The following is a 13,695-nucleotide window of genomic DNA, read 5'->3' as shown; positions in this document are numbered from 1 at the left end:
CATTTCTAAAAGTGCTTTGACTGCTCAAATGGAGCAGAAAAGTCGATATAAGTATGAGTTCAGTTACTAGAATTGCTGTTTCGCAATTTTTCCAGTATTGTAATTTACACCCTTGTCTGTCCTGTCTCTTATATAGAGATCTGCCAGCAGAGATTACTGTCACCAGTTCAGTATCCAAAATAAAATATGATCACAGTCTCCCTTATTTCAAGGCTGTGAAAAGTGTTTTTACATAATATTACAATGCAACAATTTTGACCTCTTGGTCAAAATTGCAAATTTCTTTATCATTTTATCCTGTTTTACATTTCTGGAAAATGTTGCCATTGTCATTAATTTAGGAATTCTTGAGTTATGGTCAAAAAGACAAGGTCACAGGCCCTTACACGCAAAGTTGTTTTCACATATGCACTGCACATTCCCGGGCAGAGTTAGGAATCCAAATGTCTGACTCACTTAGTTCAGCCAGTAAATGGATTTTAACCTGCCAACTCTCTAGCATAAAGACTGAGATATCAAATTAAGTCCATGTGTGAACAAAGCAGGTCATTGTCTTGTAAACTTACAGTAAGCGTATGGGTGTCATGTATTCTACCTCCTGCATGTGCTGCTCAACTATTCAGCTTAAATTAGATGAAATACTTCCAGTAGTAAAAATGCATCTGAAGCAACATTCTTTTTCTGCGCAAAATGTCATAACATTAACAACTTGAAAACAAGTAAAAACAGCCTGGGTGAATGTGATCATATTTAAAGAATTTCTACCCAACAGATATTGTGTTCAACTTGAAAACATACGAAAAAAAACCATCGAACAAGGTGTACAAGAAAATTAATATTCAAATTTCATAAATATATGGCATTCACATTGAGTTTGTTTTATTTGTCCAGGAAGTGAAACTCATGAGATTAATAACCTTATTGTAGGATCCTTCTGGGGCCAAGATAGTAGCGGTGCAACAATACTCGTATCGATATTGAACTGTTCGAACCAGTACGCATATGTATCGAACAATACAAACTTTTCTTCTGACGATGCTGTCTGTGTTGAGCGCTAAGTGGATCCGTGTTCGACTACTCCGCCTAGGCTGCACTGTCGAGTGCAGATCCACTGAGCGCAGCGCAAGCTAGCAAGACAGAAGCTAAGCTCAGTGCAACATGGCAACTGCCTCAACGCTAGCCGAAATTGAACCTCCCCCACCCTCATTCAGATCTGGCGTTTGGAACTATCTTGGTTTTCATGTGAAGCATGACCCTGATGGACAAAAGTAAAACAGTATGTCGGATGTGCCACGCAATGCTCAATTACATTGGTGGGAACTAGTGCGTTAGCGCAGTTAGCTCGTTAACGTGTTGACGTCGTCCAGCCCCACGCACGGGGCGATCTGCGGTAACTCGTTAACAGAGATTTGCCACTTTATGGCGTTAATGTCATTTTAATGAGATTAACGCTGACAGCACTAGTGGGAACACAACGAATATGACTGCACATTTACGCCGACATCATCCTAGTGCAAAGACAAGTGGAAGCAGACAAAAACAACAAGCACGCATGCTACAAACTTTACCCGAGTCATTTAGCACATGATTCCTGGTATGTTTAATATGCTGCTGAGAATATAGCCCAGAAGAAGCGTATAGTATAGCTTTTATTTTGGAAAGAGCCATTTCTCTGTAATAAACTCTCTTTTCCAAAGATGAGTGATTTCTCGATCAGATTGATTTATTTTTTTTATTATTATGTTGTTTCAGCAACATTACATTAAAAAACTGTACTTCTGAGTTAAAATATATATTTATAATTTTAATAAATGGCAAATTAAAAAAGCATGAACATTTTTTTGTATCGAAAAAATATTGAACCGTGACACCAAAGTATCGAACGGAACCAAACCGTGAATTTTGTGTATCGTTGCACCCCTACAAGATAGATATATTCCAAGTTGGCAATACTTATTTATTCGTTTTTTTATTTAAAAAGAAGAAGAAAGCACTCCTGAATAAAGCCCAGACAAGCACATATGGAACATGTAAACTCCGCATAGAAGGACCCTGCCTGAGTTTGAACAAGAATCCATGTACTGTGAGACACCAGTGCTAACCAAATTCACCAATCCAAAATCAGTTTGGAAATGGTAACATAATATATCCTGTTTTCATGATGCATCCCCTTGGGATCTTTCCTGGAACGCTGCTTGCCTTTTAAACCTCTGCTTCTTTTAAATTTCAAATGGCCTGTTTGCAATCCAGGCCTTCTCTTTAAAAAGTAGTCCCCAACTCTTGATAATATCATAAAGAGATTTCTTTAGACTTCAGAGGAATCCTTTCTGAAACTGAGAGGCCTCAGAGATAATCCTTTACATTTTGAAAACGTATGTTGTGCATTCTTTTGCAAGGTGACATTCTGTAAATTATCATTTAATTTCCAGTTATTTGGTTCTCTATCTGCCAATTAGTTGACAATGAGGAAAAGAGAGAGGGCATTATGAGGTAAGGGCACCTCAGGAGTCCTGGGCCCTCGGGACTCTCTCATTTATCAGCAGCTTTGTTTGTGCTTTCAAAACATTCCCTCAGCAATTATCCCCTTAGCATTTCAATATGAACAAAAAGAAAGGAAAACAACAAATAATTATGACAGACATACTTCAAAAGGGATAGGAAAAGGAGAAAGGAATAAAAGTGTTAACAGAACAACAAATAACAGAATAACAGGGGGGCAGTTTGAGCTGAGGAGGATGGGAGAGCCACATTGTTGATCAGATGTTTTGTATGCACCATGTACTTATTCAGAATCTTGCTGACTGATGTTCTCATGGTTTATCTGTGAAAAACGTTTGATGGGTGGGGAAACAATTACATGTGGTTGAAGCTCCTGGCTCTTGACACAAAACATTCCCAGACTTGCTTTCTATTTTGGTCCAGTCAGTATTAATAGGACAGAGACCACAGCGGATGCAGATGCCATGACTCATACTGCTTTTATTGTAATTTTTCCTGCTCTTTATGTTCTCAGTAAGTAACCATAAGAGCAAGAAAAATATGGTCATTGTAAAAGCATTTACAATGAAACCCAGCTCCTGTTCTGCATCTCTGATGATCTATTCCCGGCCTTGCTGATGAGATCAAATCAGTTTTATCTCCTATCTCTGTAAGCTTTGCAGGACAGCTCATGTATCGTCAGAAGGCCTCAGGTGAACCGAAAAGGGGGGGGATCAATCGATCTGCGTTTATCTGGAGTTTTAATCTCTCTCATCTAGTGTTTTCCTCTTCATGTTTAGGTGAAGCTGACAGGACGTCTGTGAAAATGAACCTCAAAGAACCTTCCCTGCTTGCCTCATTTGAGACCAGAAGTGGGGCTAAATGTTTGGGCAAGCGAACACACACAAAAAAAAATTTTTAATGTTGGGTTTCAAAAAAAAAAAGTTTCCAGTAAAAGAGGCTGGCTCCGCCACTAAAAGCACCGATGACCTTCCTGTTGTTTAGCTGCTACAAAGAGAGGAAAAATGAATTATGCATCACGAGGAAATAATCCTTCCAGTTTAGGCACATTGGCATTGGCACAGGCTTCTGAAACATCAAGGTTAGGAACAGTTTATTAAGATTGTTGTAGAAAAGTTTAATCCCTTCCTCCAACCACTGTATGTGAGACACAGTGTCTATCTGTTCCTGGGGACTGACTATGTTATGATGACTGCTAATACCAGATGAGTCATAAGTCAAGTTTTTACAAACAAATTTTGCATGTTCAGAATGATTCAGTTGGTGTGACATTTCTTTATACACTTGTAGTATTTGAAGTGAAAATAAAAGCGTTTTGTGACAGACTTTTGCTCTGATCTCAACTTGTCTCATGTTTTAAGCCACAATTTGCACTTGCATCCCCAAAAACTAGTAATTAACAAAACTATCCGTGTGCATTCAAACAGTTTAGATATACATGTCAAGTAAATGTTGCTCCATCAAATAAGGAGCTAGACGTTCAGCTTGTGTGACAGTGATAGTGCCACGTCATATCGATGACTACTATTTCTTTTATTTTGTGATGGTTTCATGTTCAGAATTGGAAGCAGAAACAAAGCAGGTTTTAGTATCTTTCTGCAGCTGCAGGGCATCTGAAATGGAGAGGCAGGTTATAGTGTTTGCTCTATTGTATGTCAGAGCTCTGGATCTTATGTCCTGTCTCAAAAGCATTAGGAAGCCTTTTTCTTATTTATTATCTTGTTAGGCTTCTCAGTACAAAGATTTCAAAGTTGGCAAATAGGAAGAAGATGTATTAGGTGGCACCGCCTTTTTATAGTAATACAAAACATGGTGGGAAAGATTATGATGTATTCAAAACATGTGCAGCAGTATTAACACTTTGACTTTAAGGTAACTGATGTTCTTCATATTGTATCCAGCAAGAAAATCCTCTGCGTGACTGAATTCTATTATGATTAATTTTTGTCCAATCAGACACGAGCTCCCGTTAGAGTTTGTATCCCGGTCAAGTTACGTTCCCCGTTCCCCGTTCGGAACACTTGAACCTAACAAAATAAACCCTGCGTGTGTTATATTAAGGGAGATAGGGAGAAAAAAACATTAAGAACTTGGCCACGACAGAGAGAACAGCAAAAACAAAGGGGGGTGAATTGGTAGTTGTGCACGAAAGCTTTGGCACGTTCATTGGCTTTTCGTACACACTGTTCCTAAAAATCTCTCGTTTATATGTACTACCCCCTCCACTATAAACAGAAGAGAAGGGCATGCTCATGCGCTCTCTGAACCACAACAGGCTCGCCACTGTATTATCACACAGGCGTGTAATATATTTTCTGTGTAATGAGCGACTGAATGTGTAGAAATACTATGAAAAAGCTGTGTAGTGGTGTAAAAGTACACTAGAGCTAATATCCTCATTATTGATTGATCTATAGTCTCTATAAAGGCTAGATCAAAAGTAGTTTTACACACCTCAAACTGCATATACTCCAAAAAATATCATTTTAATTGGTTGATTATTGCCTTAAAATTTGAATCATGCAGCATGGAGTCACCCTGTTGACACTTTAATATTAGAGGTGAAAAGACCTCAAATGTAAAACAAACATGTGAGCCTAATTTGATATCTGCACAATGTTCATCTCATTTAACCATCAATGAAAACCTAAATGTTTACTTGAGTTTTAACCAGTTAATTAACTTCTTGTAAAAGAAGATAATTAGATAACATTCTAGCTCATCTGTTTCATCTTATAACTGTTCTGCTTGTACTGCTGCTCTTCGTCCTGCGTTCCTTCTACATGTTTGTGGGGATAATCACTCTATAATCAAATTCCTTGTGTTTCCAGGCATCGTTAGCTAATAAAAAATGTTGTGCATTAAGCAGAACAGAAACTAAAACAACACATTTCATTTACCAGAATCCTGAAAATGCAAATAACAATAATGTTCTTTTAGATTATCACAAAAACATCCACAGCCTTTTACTGCTGTCACCATCAGCGAACCTAAAAATTCACCTGTTCTGCTCTGCAACTTTCTGCCAGATACAGCAAAGCAATAGCTGCACTGTTTTCATTACAAAAGGCAGGAAGCAGTAATTGTTAACTGTAACCATGTAATTCAGGCAGCCCTAGATATGGTCTGCTTCTATACTTGTGTTTGCGCATGAGCGACTGCACATTAATGTACGGGTGAGTCATAATACAATCCAATTGATGTAGAGTTTAGAGTGGGCAAATGGAAAGGATCGCAAATATTGTTTAGGTAATATTCACTTGGCAGTTCATTTAAACACTCAGGTTTATAGCAGAAGATCATAGTGCTAGTGGATGATTGTGGTAGTCTGACTATATAAAGGGCTGACCTAATTCTTATGGACTTTTCATCTTCTCCCACAAGCACAGTGGCATTTACAAACTTGTGTGATATCAGGTGACGGGTAATCCTGGATAATCATAAAATATGTGTGACTGTCGTTTATTTGGACATTAAAAGGAAAGTGAACTAAAAGAAGGAAACACAGGGAAGACAGATCATGCCCATATAGAGCCCTAAAATGGGTAATATATCAGAAGTATCATTTGGAAGATAGCACATGCGTTCATATACCACATCGCCTGCATTTTTTCCCCCTACATCTCTCTGAGTGGCTCCAGATTCCTGGGCTGCCTTCCTTCTCACATGAAAGGTTAGGAGCACATTGTCCTGATCATGGTCAATAACAATAGATCTGTTTGTATAACTGGATGTCTACAGTGAGCTGAGCATGCTGCAGAAAGCACTCGAGCTTGACCCACTTTCCAGTCCTGTGAACCGCATTAAATCATTCTGCCAGGTGCTCTGAAAGCTGCAGGTCCACTTAGTGAAAGTACTGTAGCCTTCTTCTGCTTTTTCCTCATCTTTTTTTCCCCTTAAACATAAGTTTTGGATTTTGATGTAACAAGGCATAATAATACAATGACTTTACGCATATACAGATGTTTGGGACTTTCAGATCCCCTCCCAGGACGTTTGAAAATGTAAAAACAAAAACGAAACACACAAAAAATACAGTCAGTTAAAAGTACAGCATGTGTTATTTTTTCATGTATTTACAAGCAATGTTTGAAGGGACAGTAATACAACTTAAGAAATCAGACTTTCCTAGTCTCTCGGTTGTCTTGTGACCGATTTCTATATGAAATTCTTGAAATCTAAGCATCATTGCCTCTCTTCCATTTCCCTACAGTGCAAATGTCAACAATGAGCGAGTCCCAGTGCAACATAGACTAAATATCACAAGGAAAACTAAACAAAAACTGATCTGGCTTCAGATAACATTTTGATAGCTACTCTATTAGTGAGAGAGTAATGGTTAGCCAGATAGCTGTACAGTATGTTTTTTTCCAGTGGCCCATTATGGACCTATAAAGTCTATAGGTCTATCAGAGTCTTCAGAGGATGCTGCATGTGCTGTGTTCAGGTCACTGTTCGAGAGAGACACGATGCAAAACTTCCCGTGGGACATCAGTCTTTTTTGATAATATCTCAAAAGCTTTAATAGATGTTTAAAAACACTTTTCCTCCCCTAACATTGATACAAACTCACACACGTATTCTGTAATTCAGCTAATTTAGACATCAAATATCGACCTTTCCTCTATTTTGCCTCCTCTGCTTAGAGTACGTACTGCAACCTGGATGCTTCTTTTCAGTTCACTGAGTCAGCAGGTGTCATTGCTTGGCGCATGAAGATGCCTGCAAGAGCTCTTTAGCTGTGCTTGTGTTTTTCCATTCATGTGGTGTTAAAAAATAAAAAACGATGTGTTTCAGTGTACACTTTGTGCCATGTCCTGTGTGAAAGCACCTTTGGGAGGTTGAAGGGGTGGTGATAAGCATAGATTGTAGCTTTGTCAGACAGGAAACTGTGTTTTGCACTTGTTTAGCTTTTCATTTCCATTTTCCTTTAGTTTCTTCGCTTGATTTATACTTTTACTGATTGGAATAGGCAAAAAAAATCTACATAATTGGGTTTAAGGACTATGAAATGCTCGGTTTGGGAAAAGATTGGGGTTTTGTTTTTTTTTTTGGAAAAAACACAGAAACAGTAAGCAAACAATGGCCAACCAGATATTGATGCCAAGGGACTCAACCCGCAATCGAATTCATGTTAAGTCAAACACTGCCGCAGTAACTGAGTACCACAAGGATTATCTGTTTTATTCTACTTGCAGCATGTTTTAAGACAGCCCTGACTACAAAAAAATCAAATCAAACCTTAGCAAGTATTGATGCTCCAACAGCTGTGATGAAAGGGAAAGGAGGGATTTGACATTTTTGTGGCCTCTTTGAAAAATTGGAGAGACCCTTTAACACACGTGCATATTTTTTGCAAACACATTCCTTCTCTGTGGTTTGCAGGATGTAAACACCACTCAGTTCCAGTGAATCAATTTAAGTGCGCAGGAATCTCCTTTTCTGCAGCATGCTGAGCTCCTCTCTGACGCAGCTGCAGAAAAACATCTTTTTTTTCATGCGTTGGAATGAAAACTTTCCTTAGAAAGAAATAACCGCGCTCACCTTGATTTTCTCATATGCTTCAAACCAGAAGAAAATCTGCCACAGAAATGAGCTGCACTGCATCCACTACCCATCAGTCTGTAACACATCAGGCAAGTTTTTTTTTTTCAAGCATGTTTATAGGAAGGCACAGCTTTTTGTGTATGAAGGCCTATTCAGTAGTTTAATAATGGGACATGATGTTGTAGTACTCCTTCCTTCAGGAAGCATCTGACGCACATCTTTTTCTTTTTTCATTAAGCTTAGTGCCAATTTTCATGCTGAGTACAGTGTGTACCCTTCAAGAACACTGACACGTATCCTGCATTATTGCCCAGGGCTGTTTGGTCTACCTGTTTTTCCTCTTCCCATTCTGTGGCATCCTAATGGCCCAGCTACACCACTCCTTCTATCTGAAGGAGTCACAGTGTGTTTCTAGAAGTCAGTGGAGACAGTGTGTACTAACCAGCATCCATGCAGTGTTTGTGGTGAGAGAAGCAGAAGACTCGTGGAGCCTTCATGATTAGCTGCTTGTTAGAGAGAAAATTGGTTCATCGCATGGAGGAAAACTGAATGCGATGCTAAAAATCAAAGCACGCTTGAAAAAGTGTGCAGGATTTTACTGAAAGTGAAACGCAGTGGTACTTTAAAAGAATCATCTTTACTCTGTATGATGACAAGAAGAAAGGATGTCTGAATACAGTCATCGCTAGCTGTGAGCACAACGCTTCACCCACCATACCTTCTGTTTATGGTGGGCAAGAGCTCAGAGGAAAATGTTTTCAAAAGGAAGGTGGTCTTAAAAGGAGAGAGTATATAAAATGACCTGTTTCAGAAAGAGGTTGAACTAAGGGGCCGTACCAAGGCCTGATATATGACGAATAAGAATTATTGTGAACTGTGAGTCACGCAAAACAACCCAAGAACAAAATATAGAGGTGGAAAACAGCACGCTGGATCACCTTTGAAATATAAATACCAACAAACACTTATGAAAAGTGTCCTGCCTTCATATATTTTTCATCCCATCAGTTTACACGTGAGATGACAAAACGTGGAGAGATTCTCACGTTTTCAGCGTCAGAACATCAATACGCTTCCGCTAACGCACACACTAAAAACACCAGCAGCTGTTGTTTTACATGCTCTCCTACCGGTACATGCCCACACAAAGGAGAGCTGCTTCACACAGAGGGACCTTGAGAATCCGGGAGACCCATCTCCGCCAGCCTCTGAATCACACACGCATATTCAATTGGAAGCGTTTTAATTTTTTTGTCTACGACATCTGCGAGCGGGCTGCATAATTTCCGAGGATGCGCCGAAGCATTGGTTTCTGAGTGGGTGTGTTTGTGCTTATGAATGAGAGCGGGGCGTTGAGTCATGAGCGTATATTGTGTGAATGAACGTGCCGGAAGGTCTGTCTGCATGTGCGCGGGCTGAGGGGGTTTTCTGGGAGACAGTGAAGGTAAGAAGATCAACTCATCCTGTAAACTTCACCACGAAGAACACGAATGTCAAGCTTAAAATGATGCAAAAGCAGCAGGTAAACCACAAACATTAGCAATTAAACGCAAATCCTAACAACAACACGAAGACACTTGTTCCCATAAGTGAGGTCAAATGCATAACTACCTCACTGACTCTGTAAAGGTCTTCTGAGTCAGCGCACACACACTTAAGGAACAGAGACTAGATTTATTTCACTGGGGAATAATTAAGCGTGCTAAGGAAGCACCTTAGAGTTTACCTAATGAAAAAAAAAGAAACCTTTACCATGTTTATTTTGTCAACTTTCAAACTGGATAAATGACTAATAGCTTCCAGTTTAGCATGCCATCATAAAAGGCCTGCCTGCTTTAGTTTCTGTGATCATATTTAACCTAAATGAAAACAGGATAAGACTGAATTTAAAGCAAGCTGATTACCATCCAGTATTTTCCTTTGCTTTTAAGAAAGCACTGATGCTATCAGATTTGTGTTCACAGGTGTCTAATCTACCTGCATTCAAGTCCATTCTTCCTCCAAGAGTTAGGTTCAGCACATAATGTTATCAGTATTGAATACTGATGCTGACAGAAGTCGGACACAGGTCTGCGTGACCGAGAACATAATCACAGTAAATATTTGGGCGCTTATTTTCAACATGCAAATGGTGCATCTCTCTTGTTCGTGTTTACATTCATATAATCTACACCCGATTCAGGCTGCACGTGCAGAGTGACATCTTCTTTTCCCTATTCATCACTGAGCTCTTGTTACCTGCGAGCTGATGAGCTGAACGGGTCACTGTGTCCCACTGTGAGGAGGACAGACGAACTGTGATAAGAGTCACATCAGAGAAGGCAGAGTTTCGAGCCAGAATCACACCTGAAACACATATTTCAGTCCTTTTTGTAGCACGCGCACACACGCACACTCACAAATCAAGTCCACCCCTGATACATTATGAGACGGAACACACAGTACTATGCATGGACTTCTCATTGCGTTTGTGTAATTGCCAGTATGTGAAGCAGGACTTGGCAGATTGGAGGCCTGGCCCTGACTCAGCCCCCAGAGAAGCTGCTCGTCTTTATTAAGCCACCGCAGAGACCGATCCTCACTGTCTGGGCAGTAAACCAGGCTAGACTAGAAACAAGGCCCAGGGGGGAAGTCTGAATTACTAACGGAGGCTCCAAACCATAAATCTCAACTAGTGAACGCTGTGTCCCAACATGATCTGTCCAGTGCTGTGTCCCCATCCCTTTGTGTGTCATACTCCTGAATAGAAAGATGAGTTTCATTTCATTGCCATTTCCCAGTTTCTGCAGAAACTCATATTGTAAATAAATGAATATTTGTTCCCACGAACACTCATGATTCATGAAAAAGAGGCAAATAAATAAACCCACCTTCTCTCCTACTCTCCTCTCTGTTTATCTACTATGTGGTCTAATTACACCATTATTTACTGTACACTTTAAATAATGGTGGAGAGGATGATGCATTAAATCTAATTACTGTGGTAAATGGTGACTTTCTGGATTTATTGGTTTCCTTAAAATCCTTATTTTGACACTGACAGCACTTTTTATTGTACAGTTGGTGTTTAAGGCCATTTGTATGTGATTAAGCCATGCACAGGTAAACCTACATCAAAACAAGCAAACACTAAACCAAACCTGCCTTTCTCAGATCAAAACTTTCCTGATGTCTTTACCTAAAATAGCAAAGAGAAACAAGACCACGTAATTTTTCTTATTTGTATTTCCTTTACAGGTTATGCAAGAATAAAAAGACTTTAAACAGCTTCTGAATCAGGAGAAGCAGGATAATTCCTGAGCTTAAAGTCTTTTACCTTATATACCAATATCTAACAGTCACATGCATGTCAGACTAAAACACCCCTATGCTCTGTTATTGCTGCAGCACTTACTGTTTTTTCCTCTCTCTTCTCTTCAAAACATGTTGGCACACACACCCCATTTGGTGACTGACATATGCATGTGAATCCAACCGGTGAAAGCCAGAGATGAAGCGCGGCATGAATGAGAGATGGCCACTCGAGATTTAAATATTTTACATTGTGCTTTCCAAAAGGTTGGCAATGGGCAAACTGCTAACTTCTTTTTCACAGCTAAGCGCTGTCGTTCCCCGAGTGGGAGGAGGTGCCATGTGCGTGTGCGGCGGTAGTGATGGTGCTGTTAGGGAGCTATTGTCATTTAAAGCCAGTGCCATTGCAAACACAACTGCAAAAAACCACTGCTGCCGTCGCCCTACGACTGCTACCATTCAGAGGAATGCAAATGCTGAAACACGTTGGAAGTTTACATTTCAATGAGAGAAAAACAACCTTTTTGCCACTGAGCAGCTCAGAGCTGCTTGTGCTGGCAGGCCATTTCAATTTCCATACATCAGTGGAAATGTAAATGTGTTGCTGATAAACCGAAGAGTGAAAAGATGTGTGCTTTTCAGAGATAACTCTGTTTCTGAGTTTAAATTTGAAGTAGTGAGTATTTTTTTGTATTACACAGCTTTGAGCGTATTTCTGAAACTAGTGGCACTAAATTAAATAAAGTTAATAATTACTAACCAAGCAAACAGCAGGCCAATGGACGATTTGAGTGATGAAAGTCAAATATTTCTGCAACACTTTTGGTGCTGCAAACCCAAACGCAATTCTTTTTATTGTTTGAGAACCGCCTTAGCAGAAGCATCTTGAGGTATTTTTAACAGATGAATAACAGAAGGATTGTCTATGTGATGCATTAATTTAAGCTTTGCACATTAGTACACTGCAGCTAACAGCGCCTTCAGTTAAAGGTACGGTCAGAGTTCACTCAGTTTTGATGATGTTTTTAACGGTTTTTAGCGTGCAAAGTGTGGTTTTTTTTGGGTGGTTGTCTTTTTCTAGTCTTGGAGTTACTGTCCTTCTGCATTTTCTTATGTTTTTAGTTATTAATGAATAGCCTGTTATAGCAGACAGCCCAACTTTGACCCATTTTTATGGGGCACCTAAACATGCAAAAGACTCTTTGTTCTAATTATATGTTTTGTACATCCACAGTTCGGGTTATGACATGACATCATAACACAGAACAAGATTAAAAGGAAAATCTTTCCCTTTAGTTTACAGTCTTCTAACCGTCATAGAGAAGACTAAACCTTCACGATACAGATCGATACAGCTAGTGTCAAGAAATGTGCCATCAACCTCACTGTTTCAAAGACTATAACTTGACACACAATTGATAGCTGACAGAATAAACCACCATCCTCTAAACAGACATTCATTATTGTTTTTACGAAATTCATTTCCCCCCCTGTCTAGCCTTCAGGTATAAGCTGGCTCCCTAAACTGTCATTCATTTAATAAAATTTGAAGAATCCCAGTTTTAAACCCTGTGTTTCAATTCACTGACATTACAAAATGACTGTCTTATAAGATTTGGCTCTGGAAAGCCTCTTAACCTGGCCTGTGCTTCTCTAACATCCCAAATGACCCTCTTTTGTGGGCTCGTGCCCCGGGCAAAGTGAAGGCTGCCTCTTGTCAGCTTTACTGCAAAAGGTGAGGCCACCTTGGGAAATCAGTCCACGCTTCTGTGTCAACAAGGACATCCTTCTGCGAACACCACCCTCCTCCCCTCCAGATTTTGACTGCCCTCCCCTCCCAATTAACTCCACATTCCTCCGTTTGCAATGAATACCTCAAATCCTCTCTGACAATTGCCCACACCACAACTAAAGGATTAGCCCCATTCTACCCTTTATAACCATCTATTGTCACCTCTATGTGAGTGACACCCTGATCCCTATAACAGGCCCTGTAGTTATAAATATCTTTCACTTAAAGGCATTAATTTGCCTCTAAGAAGCAGAAAGGAACAACAACACAGAGAGTGCACTTTACTGCAGTCACTGTGCTTTCGTGTCGGGATAAATGCTTTTCATACAGACTGAGTTATGGTGCAATGTATCATTCACAAAACAGTTTAAAGTTGTTGTGTTAACAACCTGCTTTGCCTACCGATGTGAGTCACTCACCATTTTTGATTGTGTCAAAAGAGTGAACCCTGGCTATCCATTAGGCTAACAAATAAAAACACCCCCACAAGCATCCTCGTTTTATTATCTGTCATCATTAGCCTTCTCCCCTGATGTCGAGGAGAGAGCACCAGTGATGCTTTTAAT

This window comes from Simochromis diagramma, unplaced genomic scaffold, assembly GCF_900408965.1.
Source record: "Simochromis diagramma unplaced genomic scaffold, fSimDia1.1 OVJJ01000026.1, whole genome shotgun sequence".
Classification (NCBI taxonomy): Eukaryota; Metazoa; Chordata; class Actinopteri; order Cichliformes; family Cichlidae; genus Simochromis; species Simochromis diagramma.
Note: the sequence above shows the minus strand (reverse complement) of the source record.